The sequence below is a fragment of the Hemiscyllium ocellatum genome, chromosome 12 (assembly GCF_020745735.1).
Source record: "Hemiscyllium ocellatum isolate sHemOce1 chromosome 12, sHemOce1.pat.X.cur, whole genome shotgun sequence".
In the NCBI taxonomy this organism is placed as follows: Eukaryota; Metazoa; Chordata; class Chondrichthyes; order Orectolobiformes; family Hemiscylliidae; genus Hemiscyllium; species Hemiscyllium ocellatum.
The window spans coordinates 96,517,518-96,533,045 of record NC_083412.1 but is presented as its reverse complement, the minus strand read 5'-3'; the positions used below and the strand labels follow the sequence as shown (position 1 = coordinate 96,533,045).

General features: G+C 46.7%; 1 protein-coding gene across 8 annotated transcripts in view; it reads right to left on the bottom strand.

Moving 5' to 3' along the window:
* The window catches only part of robo2 (roundabout, axon guidance receptor, homolog 2 (Drosophila)), an 895,654-nt gene that overhangs the window by 408,200 nt on the left and 471,926 nt on the right, over positions 1-15,528 (bottom strand). The window lies entirely within an intron of this gene.

Sequence of the window (15,528 nt, the reverse complement as noted above, 5' to 3'; positions counted from 1 at the left end):
TTAAACTCCATCTGCCACTTCTCAGCCCACTGGCCCATCTGGTCAAGATCCTGTTGTAATCTGATGGATGGTAACTGGCTTGGTGGGGAAAATGTATCCCTCAATCAATATTACTAAAATTCAGATGACCTCATCATTATGACATGGCTGCTTGTGGGATCTTGCTGCACAGGGGTTGCTCCCAGATTTCCCCATCGTGGAGCAGACTTTCACTGCCAAAAAATGCTTGGCTTGCAGTAAAATGCTTTAGAGTGCCCGAGATAGTGAATGGCAGTGAAAGAAGGTAGGTTCTCTCAGATTTAGTTTTTATTTTTCATGCCAGTGATACTTTCCCTGTTGGACTGAATGGCCTCATGCCGTGGCCTTAACACAGGTATCGCCACAGAGGAACCAGTCCTTTCCGCTCACACAAAGATTGACAGGCCCACTCAGAATGAGTGTGGGGGTGAATTTACTGGGGAGAGGGCACAACGTCAGGGGGGGTGGAGGGTTAAGGGAGGGGGAGTTACCCCTGATGGGCATAGGGACAGCCCAAAGATAGACGAGTAGTGTGGAGCTTTTATTTATCCACTCATGGGTATGTGATTACCCATCATTGTCCATCCCTAGTTGCCCCTTGAGAAGGTGGGGGGGGTGAGCTGCCTTCTTGAACCGCTGCAGTCCATGTGCTGTGGGTTGACCCACAATGCCCTGAGGGAGGGAATTCCAGGATTTCGACCCAGCGACAGTGAAGGAACGGCGATAGATTTCCAAATCAGGATGGTGAGGGGCTCAGAGGGGAACTTGCAAGGGATGGTGTTCCCATGTATCTGCTGCCCTTGTCCTTCTCAAAGCCAGAGGCCGTGGATTTAGACGGGAGGTTTGGTGGGTGGGAGCACTGCTGGCTGTCGATAGTATAGGAGGTAAAAACAATGACTGCAGATGCTGGAAACCAGATTCTGGATCAGTGGTGCTGGAAGAGCACAGCAGTTCAGGCAGCATCCAAAGTGCAGCGAAATCGACATTTCGGACAAAAGCCCTGTATTCCTGATGAAGGGCTTTTGCCCGAAACGTTGATTTCGCTGCACTTTGGATGCTGCCTGAACTGCTGTGCTCTTCCAGCACCACTGATCCAGAATGTCGAGAGTATATGCTGCTGTCACTGGCATTGATGGTGGAGGGACTGAAGGAGCTGGGTGGGATGCTTCATCCAGGATGTTATGGATATAGGCACTTCAACAGCAGACTGGATATGGACAAATTCAATTCTTCTCTCATTGTTGAGAAATGACATAAACACCACCAACAAGAAACAGTGACAATGTGACAGCTCCAAAAATCAATGTTTACTCATTTTAGGTCAGCAATGCAATACCACCTGCTCTAGTTACGAATAATCATCTTGTCGTAGCAAATCATAGGTTACTGTAACATGAGAACCTCATAATCCTTCTCGAACACTTTTGTAAATCTTTAGTTCCTGCAGATGGAGTGGCTGGAATCCACCTGATGTTCCCACACAAACTGAAGTAAGAGCTAGTGAAGGAGTTAACTTGTGAACCAAGGTACTGAACCAGGTACCAACAAATACCTCTGCCTGTCAGGAAAGGGTGGCACGGTGGCACAGTGGTTAGCACTGCTGTCTCACAGTGCCAGAGACCGGGTTCAGTTCCGCCTCAGGCGACTGACTGTGTGGAGTTTGCACGTTCTCCCCGTGTCTGCGTGGGTTTCCTCCGGGTGCTCCGGTTTCCTCCCACAGTCCAAAGATGTGCGGGTCAGGTGAATTGGCCATGCTAAATTGCCCCTAGTGTTAGGTAAGGGGTAAATGTAGGGGTATGGGTGGGTTGCGCTTCGGTGGGTCGGTGTGGATTTGTTGGGCCGAAGGGCCTGTTTCCACACTGTAAGTAATCTAAAAATTTGAGAAGCTGGTACCAATTCTACTCTTTTCTTATATCTCTGACTCACTCCGCTCCAGCTCTGCTGGCTGTGCCTTTGGGTAGTTTTGGACATGAGTCCTGGAATTCATTTGCTTGCCAAATCCACCTCACTCCCACCCCCTCAAAAATCTCTTTAAACCATACCTCTTTCACACAGCCCTCAGTATTACCTCCTAACCCAGCTCAATGCAGTGTTAAACTTTGTCTAATAATTGTTCTTGCAGAGTGGCTTGGAGGTTTTAATGAGTTAATTGCGCCTTTGAAATACAGTCAGTCCTTCTGTAACGCAATGGTTGTGTTCTGGTGTAATCTCGTTATGTAGAAATGTCACATTTTGGAAACAGCACTTAAAGTGTTGGCACTGTAATTATGTCACAGCTAAGATATGGTTTAAAAAAATTGTGCTTTACAAACAGCATCTCCAATTCATCAATCATATTACAGTGAATTTATGTTGAGCAACGCGCGTTATAACAGAATAACCTATAGAAGGATGCATAGCAAGGGGTATAACTCCTGACCCATACAGTGTCACTGAGCAAGGGTGACTGTGAGAGAGGTGTGTTACGCAGGTACAAGTGTGCAAATACTGGCTGTCAGTGGATTGTATGCAGCAGCAGATGGCCTGACAGTTCTCTTCTGCCTTCTTTTTGCCCAGGGGTACAGAGTCTAATTGTGGCTGAGATCAGGTAATGGACTGTGTGGTTGGGAAAGGAGCTGGGGCCTTATGGTCACAGCTGCCTGAGCTTAGAGACACCGAATGATCCAAAGTGGTGTGATTTAGCCCAGAGAGCAGAAGATGGAAGATTCACCTTTCGGTTTGCACATCCGCCCTCCCCCTCGAGCTGGCTTCTGCTGGTTCACAACTCCCTAATCCAGTCCTCAGCTTGCCCAGACCAACAGCCACTGGGTTTCCTAATGGGAGGATGGCCTTTGACATGTGGAATTAAATATTTAACACTTTTTGTCAGCCGATATTTTGAGAAGTGTTCATTCATTTGAAGAGCATGTCAAAATTCATTGCAGAGTGATCCTGAATAGCACTGAAAAATATCAGCACTAACCCACTCTATTCTGAAATTCCCTTCCAGAAACCAGCCACCTCTCAGCTTCCCCTCAGGGACGGCTCCCTTCACATTATTACCATCTCAACAGCCTCAAGGGCTTTCCCTGGTGAAATGAAGTAAAATTAGGATCCTAATAGGCAGTCCACTCAAGCTTAAACGTGCCGGTAATCTTGTTCTGAGACCTTCTTTATTATCCCAGCTACAATCGCACTCTGCTGATCATGAAAGACCAACGACTGATTAAAAAAATTCATGGAATCAAAGGAGTATTTACAGGAGAATAAACCTCATTTCATATTTAAAGGGGGGGTGGTGGAGATGGGCTAGGGGTAGCGTGGGATTGCTTGATTTGAATCTCTGGCTGTGACAGATGCTCAAAATGCTTCTCCAGCCCTGAAACCTCGGCTCTCACAAGAAGACTATGTCACTAAGTGAGGAGTGACTGCACATTCTCAGCATCTCATTGCAATGTTAATGGTCTGTATTTTTAACCCAGGCTAGGTGTGACAATCAGGACACTGGGACCATTTCCAGTTTAATAAAACATTAATTTAACGGCATGGAGTGCAAGCAGGGACCTCAGTCTAATCATTGCAAAGTCAAGATAGTGTCTGTATATATGTACACAAAGACATTTTCTATGCACTGAGGGTATATGTATGTGCTTTTGCATAGGTAAACCTGCTTCTGCTGGTGAATGTGGATGTGATTTTAGACATGATACAGGTGGGACAGCATGTGAATGACAGGTTTAGTTTTTTAAAAATTAAATAGCCTTCTGCAGTCCAATAGACCAGTGGGTCTCTTCGGTTCACACAAAACAAATTGGAGAGGGTGCAGCCAGTTTCAGTATAACTCCCACTCATTTGATTTGATTTGATTTAATTTTTTAGTCATATGTACCTAAGGACAGCGAAAAGCTTTATTTTGCTAGCAGCTTCTTCAGGATCTGTATCCCAGAGGGAGTGAGCACATTCAGGATTTGTATCCCAGTGAGAGTCAGCCCCTTCAGGATCTGTATCCCAGTGAGAGTCAGCCCCTTCAGGATCTGTATCCCAGTGAGAGTCAGCACCTTCAGGAACTGTATCCCAGTGAGAGTCAGCCCCTTCAGGATCTTTATCCCAGTGAGAGTCAGCCCCTTCAGGATCTTTATCCCAGTGAGAGTCAGCCCCTTCAGGAACTGCATCCTGGTGGGAGTCAGCACCTGAGGTGGAGCTATGAGGTGGGTGAATCAGTAACTATAATATGAGTTGATGGCATTTTCCTCTGCACATTGAGTGACCATCAGCAATCCCTCAGGCTGCCCCATTTTGAGCACACCATCAGAGATGCTCATTAAAACAGCCACATAAACTACAGCACTTCCCCCTCACATAATATAAAACCAAACTACTCCCTATCAGTGTTTGTATAGTATGTTGATAGGTGTAAGTGTGTGACATATCTCCTAACATGTTTTTGTTTGACTGTCCATAAGTGCCTTGATAGGTCATTAAGTATATTCAAGTATGAGACAGACAGATTTTTAATCATGAAAGGGATCTAAGGATATAGGGAAATGACAGGAAAGTGGAGTTGAGGATTATCAGTTCAAGAAAAAAATTTCTCCAGATGTTGGAATCCAAAATAGGCAGGCAGGAGGCTGGAAGAACACAGCAAGCCAGACAGCATCAGGAGGTGGAGAAGTCGACGTTTCGGGTGTAACCCTTTCTCAAGACTGGGGTAGGTATGGGGGTGCTGCAGATAAAAGGGGTGGTGGGGGCAGGATGGCAAAGTGGCTATAGGTAAAGACAGGTAGAGTGTATGACCTGGTTGGTCAATGGGAGGAATGAATCTGGTTGGTGGCAAGGAGGAGTGCAAGGGAGGGGGAGGGGCTGGAAAGGGAGTTGGTGAATGGGAACGGAGGTTATTTGAAACTGGAGAACTCAATGTTGATTCCTCTGAGCTGGAGGCTGCACAGGCAGGAGGTGAGGTGTTGTTCGTCCAATTTGCGGTGTGATTCGTTGAAGCAATGGAGAAGGCCAAGGATGGTCATATTGGAAAGGGAGTGGGAAGGGGAATTAAAGTGGGCGGTGACTGGGAGGTCCGGTCAGCCCCTGCAGACCCGGCTGTGACGCTCGGTGAACCATTCCCTAAGTTTACGTTCGGTCTCTCCAATGTAGGGAAGACCACATTGGGAGCACGTGATGCAGTGAACTAGGTTGGAGGAGAGGCAGGTGAACCTGTGTCTCTCCTGGAAGGACTGTTTGGGGCTGTGAATGGAGACGAGGGGGCTGCTGTACTGGTAGGTTTTGCATCTTTTAAGATCTCATGAAATGGTGGAGCTGACTTGATGGGCTGAATGGCCTAATTCTGCTCCCACACCTTACGGTCTCATGGTTCTTGTGTAAGTGTGTGTGTGTGTGTATACATCTGACTCTGTCTGTATGACTGTGTCTGTGGGTATGTCTGACTCTGTACATTACTTCCTTTGCATTGTTTGTTAGCATGCACATTCTGCCTGTGTCAATCTGACCGTATCTGTGATGTACACAGAAATACGGAGAAACTCAGCAGGTCTGGCAACAACTGTGGAAAGAAAACAGAGTTAATGTCTCAAGTCTAGTGCTCTGTCTTCAGAAGGATTGTGTTCTGCAGGTGGGTTACTGGACACTGGCATTTTAGTTCTGCTTCTAGTGATATAGAAGGAGATGCTGGGGAGAGAGAAATATTTTCTGCACTTTTTCAGGTGTTTCCTTACCCTCAGCTGCAGCTTTATGAATACCATATCCCTTTGTTTAAATGCTTTCATGGGATGGTGTGTCACTGGCTAGGCCCAGTATTTATTGCCCATCCCCAGTTGCCCCTTGAGAAGGTGGGGGTGAGCTGCCTTCTTGAACCGCTGCAGTCCATGTGCTGTAGGTTGACCCACAATGCCCTTAGGGAGGGAATTCCAGGATTTTGACAGTGAAGGAACAGCGATATATTTCCAAGTCAGGATGGTGAGTGACTTGGAGGGGAGGTTGCAGGGGATGATGTTCCCAATAGAGACAGGCAATATGAGCTGGTCTGGCCAACGATACCCATATCCCACGAGAGAACAAAAGCACCATCACAGAACGAAATCTGCAAACCCTGACCAAAATTAATAAATCATCCCTGGACAAACAAATAGCCCAGGCCATTCGAAAACTTCCATCTTGACTAATCCATCCCCTCTGCCTTCACCACGCAAGGAAGGGTTAAACTAAAGCATTTTAAAAATAAGTCGCTGTGCTTGGAGATGTCCCGAGGACATAAAAAGCTGCATAAATCCAATTTCTTTCTTGGCTGCCCTTCACTGTGAATTGTTGTTACTTTCTGCTATATTTTTTCTTACTGGCTACTAACTTCTTGTCTTCTGGGATGGAGAAGTCAAATTGTTCAGGAGTAGGTCAGTGGGGAGGAGAGTGGACTGAGCAATCTGGACAATGGCTCTTTCGTGAACGGTTTAGCCATGGAGTGGGAGAAAAATGGAATGGTTTCCAGCAGAAGGGAGGGCTAACATTCTGAGAAATGTTAGGCTGCACTGGTTAAGAGTGTTTGGTACCCAGGGCTGAGCACTGCAATCTTTTCAGATCACTCAAGATTCAAGATCAATTGATATCGAGAAATGTGTGGCGCGAGCTCGTCCAAACATTTTTATACCTCATCACGCTTTCACACCAACCCCTGCCACAGCCATTAACAGTCCCCCCATACTGCTCCGTGGGGAAATATAGCTTAATATTACATTTGTGCAGCAGAGTCTACATTTTTTATTTATTGAAAAGCAGTCTGCCGTGAAAGAGTGAAGGTGCAACCTCAGAATTACCTGACCCAGCACTGATACACTCAGATTCACCCAGGGAATTGCAAATAATAACAAAGCTGAACAAGACACAGTCTAGTACTGGGAAGGTCTGCATCCACTGTACTGTAACAGAGTTTACTTACTGCTCCTTATGTACAGAGAACAAAATATATATACATGCACTGCTCTGCTGGGATAGCGAGAAGATGGGAAAACAATTTTCCTGCAGGTCCAGGACCGGGGATCATGGTTTAAAGATACAGGGTATCTACAGGAAGGGTAATCCCAATGACCAGGGTCCCAGAAGGTTCAACAGTACTTGGATGAGCTTGTGAAATGTCATAACATTAATGATGAGGGGCCAAGTGCTGGAATTTTGGTCTGATACAGATTTAGAGTTGTTTTTTATTGGTGCAGACTTGAATACAGAAAGGCATCGTCTGCATTGTATGATCCTATGATGCTTTCCAGCAGTCACTGTCTAAGGATACAGAGTGGGCCATTTTGGACTGAGATGAGGAGAAACGTCTTCCCCCAGAGAGTGGAGAGCCTGTGGAATCCTCTGCCACAGAAAGTAGTTGAGGCCAAAATGTTGAATGTTTTCAAGAAGGTGTTAGATTTAAGTCTAAGGGCTAAAGGGATCAAAGGATATAGGGAGAAAGCAGGAACTGGGGACTGAGTTGGATGATCAGCCATGATCATATTGAATGGTGGAGCAGCCCTGAAGGGCCGAGTGGACTCTTCATGCTCCTACTTTCTATTTTCTATGTCCAGAATGTGACCGACTGTGAATCCCTCTCTGCCTGCAGCTTATCATATAAGACATAGGAGCAGAAATTAGGCCATTCAGCCCATCAAATCTGATCCACCAGTCAATCATGGTTGAAACGTTTCTCAACCCCATTCTCCTGCTTTCTCCCCATAACCCTTAATCCCCTTGATACACAAGAATCTTTTTATTTAATTCATTCAAAGGATGAGGGCATCACTGACGAATCCAGCATTTATTGCCCATCCCTAATTGCCCAGAGGGCAGTTAAGAGTCAAGCACATTGCTGTGGGTTTGGAGTCACATTAGACCAGACCAGGTAAGGATGGCCATTTCCTTCCCTAGAGGACATTAGTGAATCTATCCATCTCACTCTTAAATATACTCAATGACCTGGCCTCCAGAGCGTTCTGTGGCAGTGAACTCCACAGATTCCCCACTCTCTGGTTGAAGAGGTTTTTCCTTATCTCCATTCTAAAAGATCTTCCCTTTACTCAAAAGCTGTGTCCTTGGATCCTCGTTTCTCCTACCGATGGAAACATTAGAGTTGGAAGGAATAAAGTATCTGCAAAGTGGATGGCAGTCATGCTGTGAAAACAAACTGAGCAAACTTTCCAGCTCTCCCCATCCTCTGGGAACACGGTCTGGGTGGGCAAGGGAGTCTCAGCTCAGGAGCATGGAGGGGAGGTGGGTTGGGTTTCAGTGTGAGGTCAAGGGGCAGTAAGTATGAGGGTGGGGTCAGTTTAAGGGGTGGGGGCTCACTGTCCCTTCCGGAGGGTGTCGGTCAGTGGGAATTTGAAAGGGTAGTAGTGTGGGATGAGGGCGTCTTTTGAGTTTGGAATGGTCAGCGTGAACTCAAAGCTCAAGGTGAGTGTAGTGAATAACCCCCCCTCCTGACTCCCTAAAGCCTGTCCACCATCGACAAGGCACAAGTCAGGAGTGTGATGGAATACTCCCCACTTGCCTGGATGGGGGCAGCTCCAACAACACTCAAGAAGCTTGACACCATCAAGGACAAAGCAGCCCACTTGATTAGCACCACATCCACAAACATCCACTCCCTCCACCACCGATGCTCAGTAGCACAGTGTGTATTAGCCAGAATTCACCAAACATCCTCAGACAGCACCTTCCAAACACATGACCACTTCCATCTAGAAGGACAAGGGCAGCAAGTACATGGGAACACAATCCCCTGCAAGTTCCCCTTCAATCCCCTCACCATCCTGACTTGGAAATACATCGCCATTCCTTCACTCTCACTGGATCAAAATCCTGGAATTCCCTCTCTAACAGCATTGTGGATCCACCTACAGCACATGGACTGCAGCAGTTCAGCAAGGCAGCTCTCAAGGGGCAAACAGCCAGCGACACCCACATCCTGTAAATGCATTAAAAACATCTTGTTCCATCTGGCATTATTCAAAACATTGAGAGTGCAAAACCGGTTATAATATTCCTGCAGAAAATGGTATATTTTCTTTGGATGTGCTGCAGAACTTGTAGCATTAAAGCCTGAATTCATCAGATGTTTGCAGAGTAATGGCAGAATCGGCAGCATGAGCTGAGTCTGAGTTTGGGTATATCTTCGCTTCTTGCTAACAGAAGGTTGGAACAATCACAAGTAGCTAAATGCCTTTTCATGCTCTTTATGCCTCTTCACTGCATAAAGCGATGGAAATCAAAATGAAAAGACATTAAAGGATTCATAGTCCTTCAATTCCTGCGTGATTCTATTTTTGTGCTTTACATAATGACTCTGATACACTGACAGTCAGCCATGGCTCAGTATCCAGGATCAGAATAAACACTATTTATTATTGAGACACTATTTATTATAAAAGCTAAGAGATCACAGAGAGTGATTTCCAGTGTGTAATCTAATCTGAGCAGCTCAAAGCACTCAGATTTCACTCTCACAGTTTATAAAGATCTAAGGGCATCCTTTGATTGGATTACAACCTGCAACTCACTAAGAGTGGTCTCATTCTCCGGCTTTCTCCAAGCGTTACGAATGTCCCGAGGGGGCAGTCAAAGTGGGGACAGGGCCTTTCAATGGTTGGACGATCTTTACCCATCCATTCTTTCGATCAGACCACAGTCGGAACACGGCTCTCTGAGCTACAGTATACCATGGATTGATGCGAAGGGTGCCTGGAGAATGTGCAGCAAAGATCGACAAGGGTAAATCCAGAGTGGAGCATCTCTTGCTCTCAGGACAGGCGGAATATTTCTGTATTAAAACAGAAGGCTGAAGGGGTAAAGCAGGCCGACAGTGTAAAGGTGACGGAAATGTTCAATAGAGAGATTCTGAGGAAGTGCAGCAAAATCGACGTTTCGGGCAAAAGCCCTTCACCAGGATGCTGCCTGAACTGCTGTGCTCTTCCAGCACCACTGATCCAGAATCTGGTTTCCAGCATCTGCAGTCATTGTTTTTACCTCGGATTCAGAGAAAGCTTTGGGGAAGGCCAAAACTGTGGATTTCAATAATGAAACAGTCACTTATAACTCCAGTACAGAACAACCACTTTTACCGAGAAAGGGGTGAGACAGTGGAACTCACTGCCGCAGGGGGTGGTTGAGGTCAATAATAGATTAGATTACTTACAGTGGGGAAACTGTAATATAATCATATTGAAGGAAAGCTGCAGAAAATCGTGAAGGGGAGGGGACAGAAAGGAGAAATATGCTTATTAGGCGAGATGTAGAGGGATGGGGAGAGTCTTGTGTGTATAGTAAACGCCAGCATCGACTCAGAAGAGCTGAATGGCCTGCTTCTGTGCTGTATATTCAAATATTTTAATCCACATTGTAATCCAAGGCATAATCAGCATTAGTTTCTGGTCTTACTAGACGTTATTCTGTTGTAGTGTTCCAATGTTAGGTGAAACCATTTCCATGTCCCACATACACATAATTATACACCAGGAAAAGTAACTTGAATTAATATACCACCCTGAAGTGCAGCAAAAATTGCCCCAATGGGGCTTCACAGGAGTTACTAGAGAACAAAGTTTAACTCCATAACGAGAGAAGAGGACAGGTGCCCAAAAGCACGTTCACACAGGTAGCTTTGAGGAGTGTCTTTAAGGAAGGTGGTTAGGTTCAGGAAGGGAATTGCAGAGCTTAGGGCCCAGGTGCTGAAGCAAGTGATGGAGCCTTAAAGTTGGAGATCAGCGAGAACTGTAGGGTGATAGACACATTGGAGGGCCGCAGCTGGGGATTACAGAGATTGAGAAGGTGAGGGCAGAGATGGTTTGGAAAACAGTGATGAGGATTTTTCAAACTTGTGTTTGTACTATACAGTCAAGCAGTAAAACCTTCCAAAATGCTTCAAAGGATAGTTTCACAGACAGTAATCGACACAGAGTCAACAAGGGAGCTGTCTGAAACAAATGCAGAGATTACGGAGAAACTCAGCAGGTCTGGCAGCTTCTGTGGAGAGAAATGAAGATAACGTTTCAGATCCAGTGACCCTCCTTCAGAAGGGCTCTGAAGAACAGTCACATCGGACTTCAAAAGTAAACTCTTTTCTCTGTCCACGGATGCTGCCAGACCAGCTGCGTTTCTCCAGCGATCTCCAAATGTGTTTCAGATTACCAGCATCGACTGTTCTTTGCTTTTGTTGGGAGGGCGGGGGGGTTCTAAGGACACTTTGACATGCCTTTTCTTCCCATAACTCCACTCCCTTTTGTTGAGTCGAAGTCTCCAGGTTGCTATTGAATTCTGTCTCTTGTTCAGAACGGACTGGAATCTTTCCTATCTGCTTCTGCGCAGTAGAATTGAAGTGAGCATGAAAGGGACTGGCAGAACAGAGAGTGGGTAACAGGTTCTGAACAGTAGGTGCCTTGCTGAACCTGATGCATTCCTGCAGTCTGGAAAACAACTTGCAACTGTGAAGGGGCCATTAGAACGCATAGACCAGTCATAACTCCATGCTAAAATTGCCTCATTCAAGAAGCACCCTCCCATGAAATCTCCAGGATACCTTAAGTGGCTTATCTGCTCCTCGGGAGTGCTACCATGGTAATCTGCAGTCAGTATAAATGACCCTTTAAAAAGCATTTGTTCGGCTGCCTCTTTCTCCTACGAGTTGGTCCCTGCAGCCAAACACAAAGGCACAGCGATGTGAGAGGACTGAGGCAGATCCACGTGCATCTCTGCCCCCACAGGGAGCACAGACACCTCTTTTAAAATCATCATGGAACAATGACTCACATGAGGCAATGGTCGTATCCCGTCCTCTGTGTAAGGAGACCCACCTGCTCTCCACGTGCAGCTTCTCTCAACAGATTGATTAGGCAGTCAATCCATGTGACATTTTATAAATTCCCACTTTGGAAACAGAACCAGTCTGGCTCAAGACTAGCACACAGACTCGAACCTCATGCCTTTAATGCATTGTCTGAGCTGAGATGTCACTTTACTTTTTATAAAACATTAAGTTATCTTGAGAATGTGACTTGAAAGAGATTCTGGCATCTTGATCAGATGGGCCAATGGGCTGAGGAGTGGCAGATGGAGTTTAATTTTGATAAATGCAAGGTGCTGCATTTTGGAAAAGTAATCTAAGCAGGACTTATACACTTAATGGTAAGGTCCTATGGAGTGCTGCTGAACAAAGAGACCTTGGAGTGCAGGTTCATAGCTCCTTGAAAGTAGAGTCACAGGTAGATAGGGTAGTGAAGAAGGCGTTTGTTATGCTTTCCTTTATTGGTCAGAACACTTTAGTACAGGAGTTGGGAGGTCATGTTGCAGCTGTACAGGACATTGGTTAGGCAACTGTTGGAATATTGCATGCAATTCTGATCTCTTTCCTATTGGAAGGATGTTGTGAAACTTGAAAGGGTTCAGAAACGATTTACAAGGATGATGCCAGGGTTGGAGGATCTGAGCTACAGGGAGAGGCTGAACAGGCTGGGGCTGTTTTCCCTGGAGTGTCAGAGGCTGAGGGGTGACCTTATAGAGGTTTATAAAATCATGAGAGCTATGGATAGGCTAGATAGACATAGTCTTTTTCCTGGGGTGGGAGATTCCAAAACTAGAGGGGAAAGATATAAAATGGACCTGAGGGGCAATGTTTTCACACAGAAGGTGGTACGTGTATGGAATGAGCTGCCAGAGGAAGTGGTGGAGGCTGGTACAATTGCAATATTTAAAAGGCATCTGGATGGGTATATGAATAGGAAGGGTTTGGAGAGGTATGGGCCAAGCGCTGACAAATGAGACGAGATTTGGTTAGGATATCTGGTTGGCATGGACGCGTTGGAATGAAGGGTCTGTTTTCATGCTGTACATCTCTATGACTCAGTGACTCAATTTACATATTAATGAATTGACACCTGCAGCCCATTTTAAAAGATGAAAGACTAAATAGCAATTTAGGTTTGTTCAATATATTGTTTCAGTTGCATGACACTGTGATCTTTTGCTACAAATTCTATGTCTTATAATTCTGCTCCACAGCTACCTGACGAAGGAGCAAAGCTTCGAAGGCTAGTGCTCCAGATAAACCTGTTGGACTATAACCTTTTGTTGTATGATCTTTAACTTTGTCCACCCCAGTTCCAACACCGGCTCCTCCACATCATGGCCTTCCTTAGATAAGGAGCCCAAACTGGTCTCAGTATTCCACTGCAGGCGAAGTAGGGCCTTATATAGTTTTCAAGATTAGAGTGGTGCTGGAAAAGCACAGCAGGTCAGGCAGCATCCGAGGAGCAGGAGAATTGACGTTTTGGGCAAAAGCCCTTCATTAGGAATGAGGCAGGGAGCCTCCAGGGTGTAGAGATAAATGGGAGGGGGGGGGGGTTGGGTTGGAGAGAAGGTAGCAAAGAGTACAATAGGTGGATGGAGGTGGGATGGAGGTAATAGGTCAGAGAGGAGGGTGGAGCGGATAGGTGGGAAGAGAGATTGGCAAGTAGGACAGGTCATGAGGATAGTGCTGAGTTGGAAGGGTGGAACTGAGGTAAGGTTGGGAGAGGGGAAATGAGGAAACTGGTGAAGTTCACACTGATTAGGTAAAAACAAGGACATCCAATCCCTCTACACCTCCATCCGCTATGACCAGGGCCTTCAAGCCCTCCGTTTCTTCTACTCCTAACGTCCTCAACAGTACCCTTCCACCGACACTCTCATTCGTTTTGCTGAACTGGTCCTCACCCAAAACAATTTCTCCTTCAAATCCTCCCACTTCCTCCAGATGAAAGGGGTAGCCATGGGCACCCATATGGGCCCTAGCTATGCCTGACTCTTTGTTGACTATGTCGAACAATCCATCTTCCATAATTACACTGGCACCACTCCCCACCTCTTCCTCCCCTACATTGATGACTGCATTGGTGCCACCTCATGCTCCCATCGAGGAGGTTGAGCAATTCATCAACTTCACCAACACATTCCGCCTTGACCTTAAATTTACCTGAACCATCTCTGACACCTGCCTCCCCTTCCTGGACCTCTCCCTCTCCATTAATGACGACCGACTTGACACCGACATTTTTTGCAAACCCACCGATTCCCACAGCTACCTGGATTACACCTCTTCCCACCCTACCTCCTGCAAAAATGCCATCTTGTATTCCCAAATCCTCTGCCTCCACCCAGGAGGACCAGTTCCACCACAGAACACACCAGATGGCCTCCTTCTTTAGAGACCGCAATTTCCCTTCCCACGTGGTCGATGATGCCCTCCAACGCATCTCGTCCACATCCCGCACCTCCGCCCTCAGACCCCACCCCTCCAACCGTAACAAGGACAGAACGCCCCTGGTGCTCACCTTTCACCCCCCAAACCTTCACATAAACCAAATCATCCGACTACATTTCCGCCACCTCTAAACTGACTCCACTACCAGAGATATATTTCCCTCCCCACCCCTTTCCACCTTCTGCAAAGACCATTCCCTCCGTGACTACCTGGTCAGGTCCACGCCTCCCAAAATCCAACCCTCCCATCCTGGCACCTTCCCCTGCCACTGCAGGAATTGCAAAACCTGTGCCCACACCTCCTCCCTCACCACTATCCAAGGCCACAAAGGAGCCTTCCACATCCATCAAAGTTTTACCTGGACATCCAACAATGTCATTTATTGTATCCGTTGCTCCCGATGTGGTCTCCTCTACATAGGGGAGACTGGATGCCTCCAAGCAGAGCACATTAGAGAACATCTCTGGGACACCCGCACCAATCAACTACACTGCCCTGTGGCCCAACATTTTAACTCCCCCTCCCACTCTGCTGTGGACATGGAGGTCCTGGGCTTCCTTCACCGCCGCTCCCTCACCACCCGACACCTGGAAGAATGCATCATCTTCCGTCTCAGAACACTTCAACCCCAAGGCATCAAGTTTCCTCATTTCCCCTTCCCCCACCTCACCCCAGTTGCAAACTTCCAGCTCAGCACCATCCCCATGACCTGTCCTACCTGCCTATCTTCCTTTCCACCTATCCACGCCACCCTCCTCTCTGACCTATCACCTCCATCCTCACCTCCACTCACCTATTGTACTCTATGCTACTTTCTCCCCACCCGCACCCTCCTCTCACTTATCTCTCCACCCTGCAGGCTCCCTGCCTCTATTCCTTTTGCCTGAAATGTCGATTTTCCTGCTCCTCGGATGCTGCCTGAACTGGTGTGCTTTTCCAGCACCACCCTAATCTAAAGTCCACATTGATGCCCTGGCGTTGAAATGTTCCAAGGTGGAAGATGAGGCGTTCTTCCTCCAGGCGTCGGGTGGTGAAGGGGTGGCAGTGGAGAAAGCCCAGGACCTGCATGTCCTCTGCAGAGTGGGAGGGGGGAGTTGAAATGTTTGGTCACGGGGAAGTGGGGTTGATTGGTGCGGGTTTCCCAGAGATGTTCCCTAAAGCACTCTGCGAGAAGCAAAACCTCCCTACATTTATATTCCATTCCCTCTGAAATAAAGGCGAACATTCCATTTGTCTTCCTAGCATCATTGAAGTTGCAT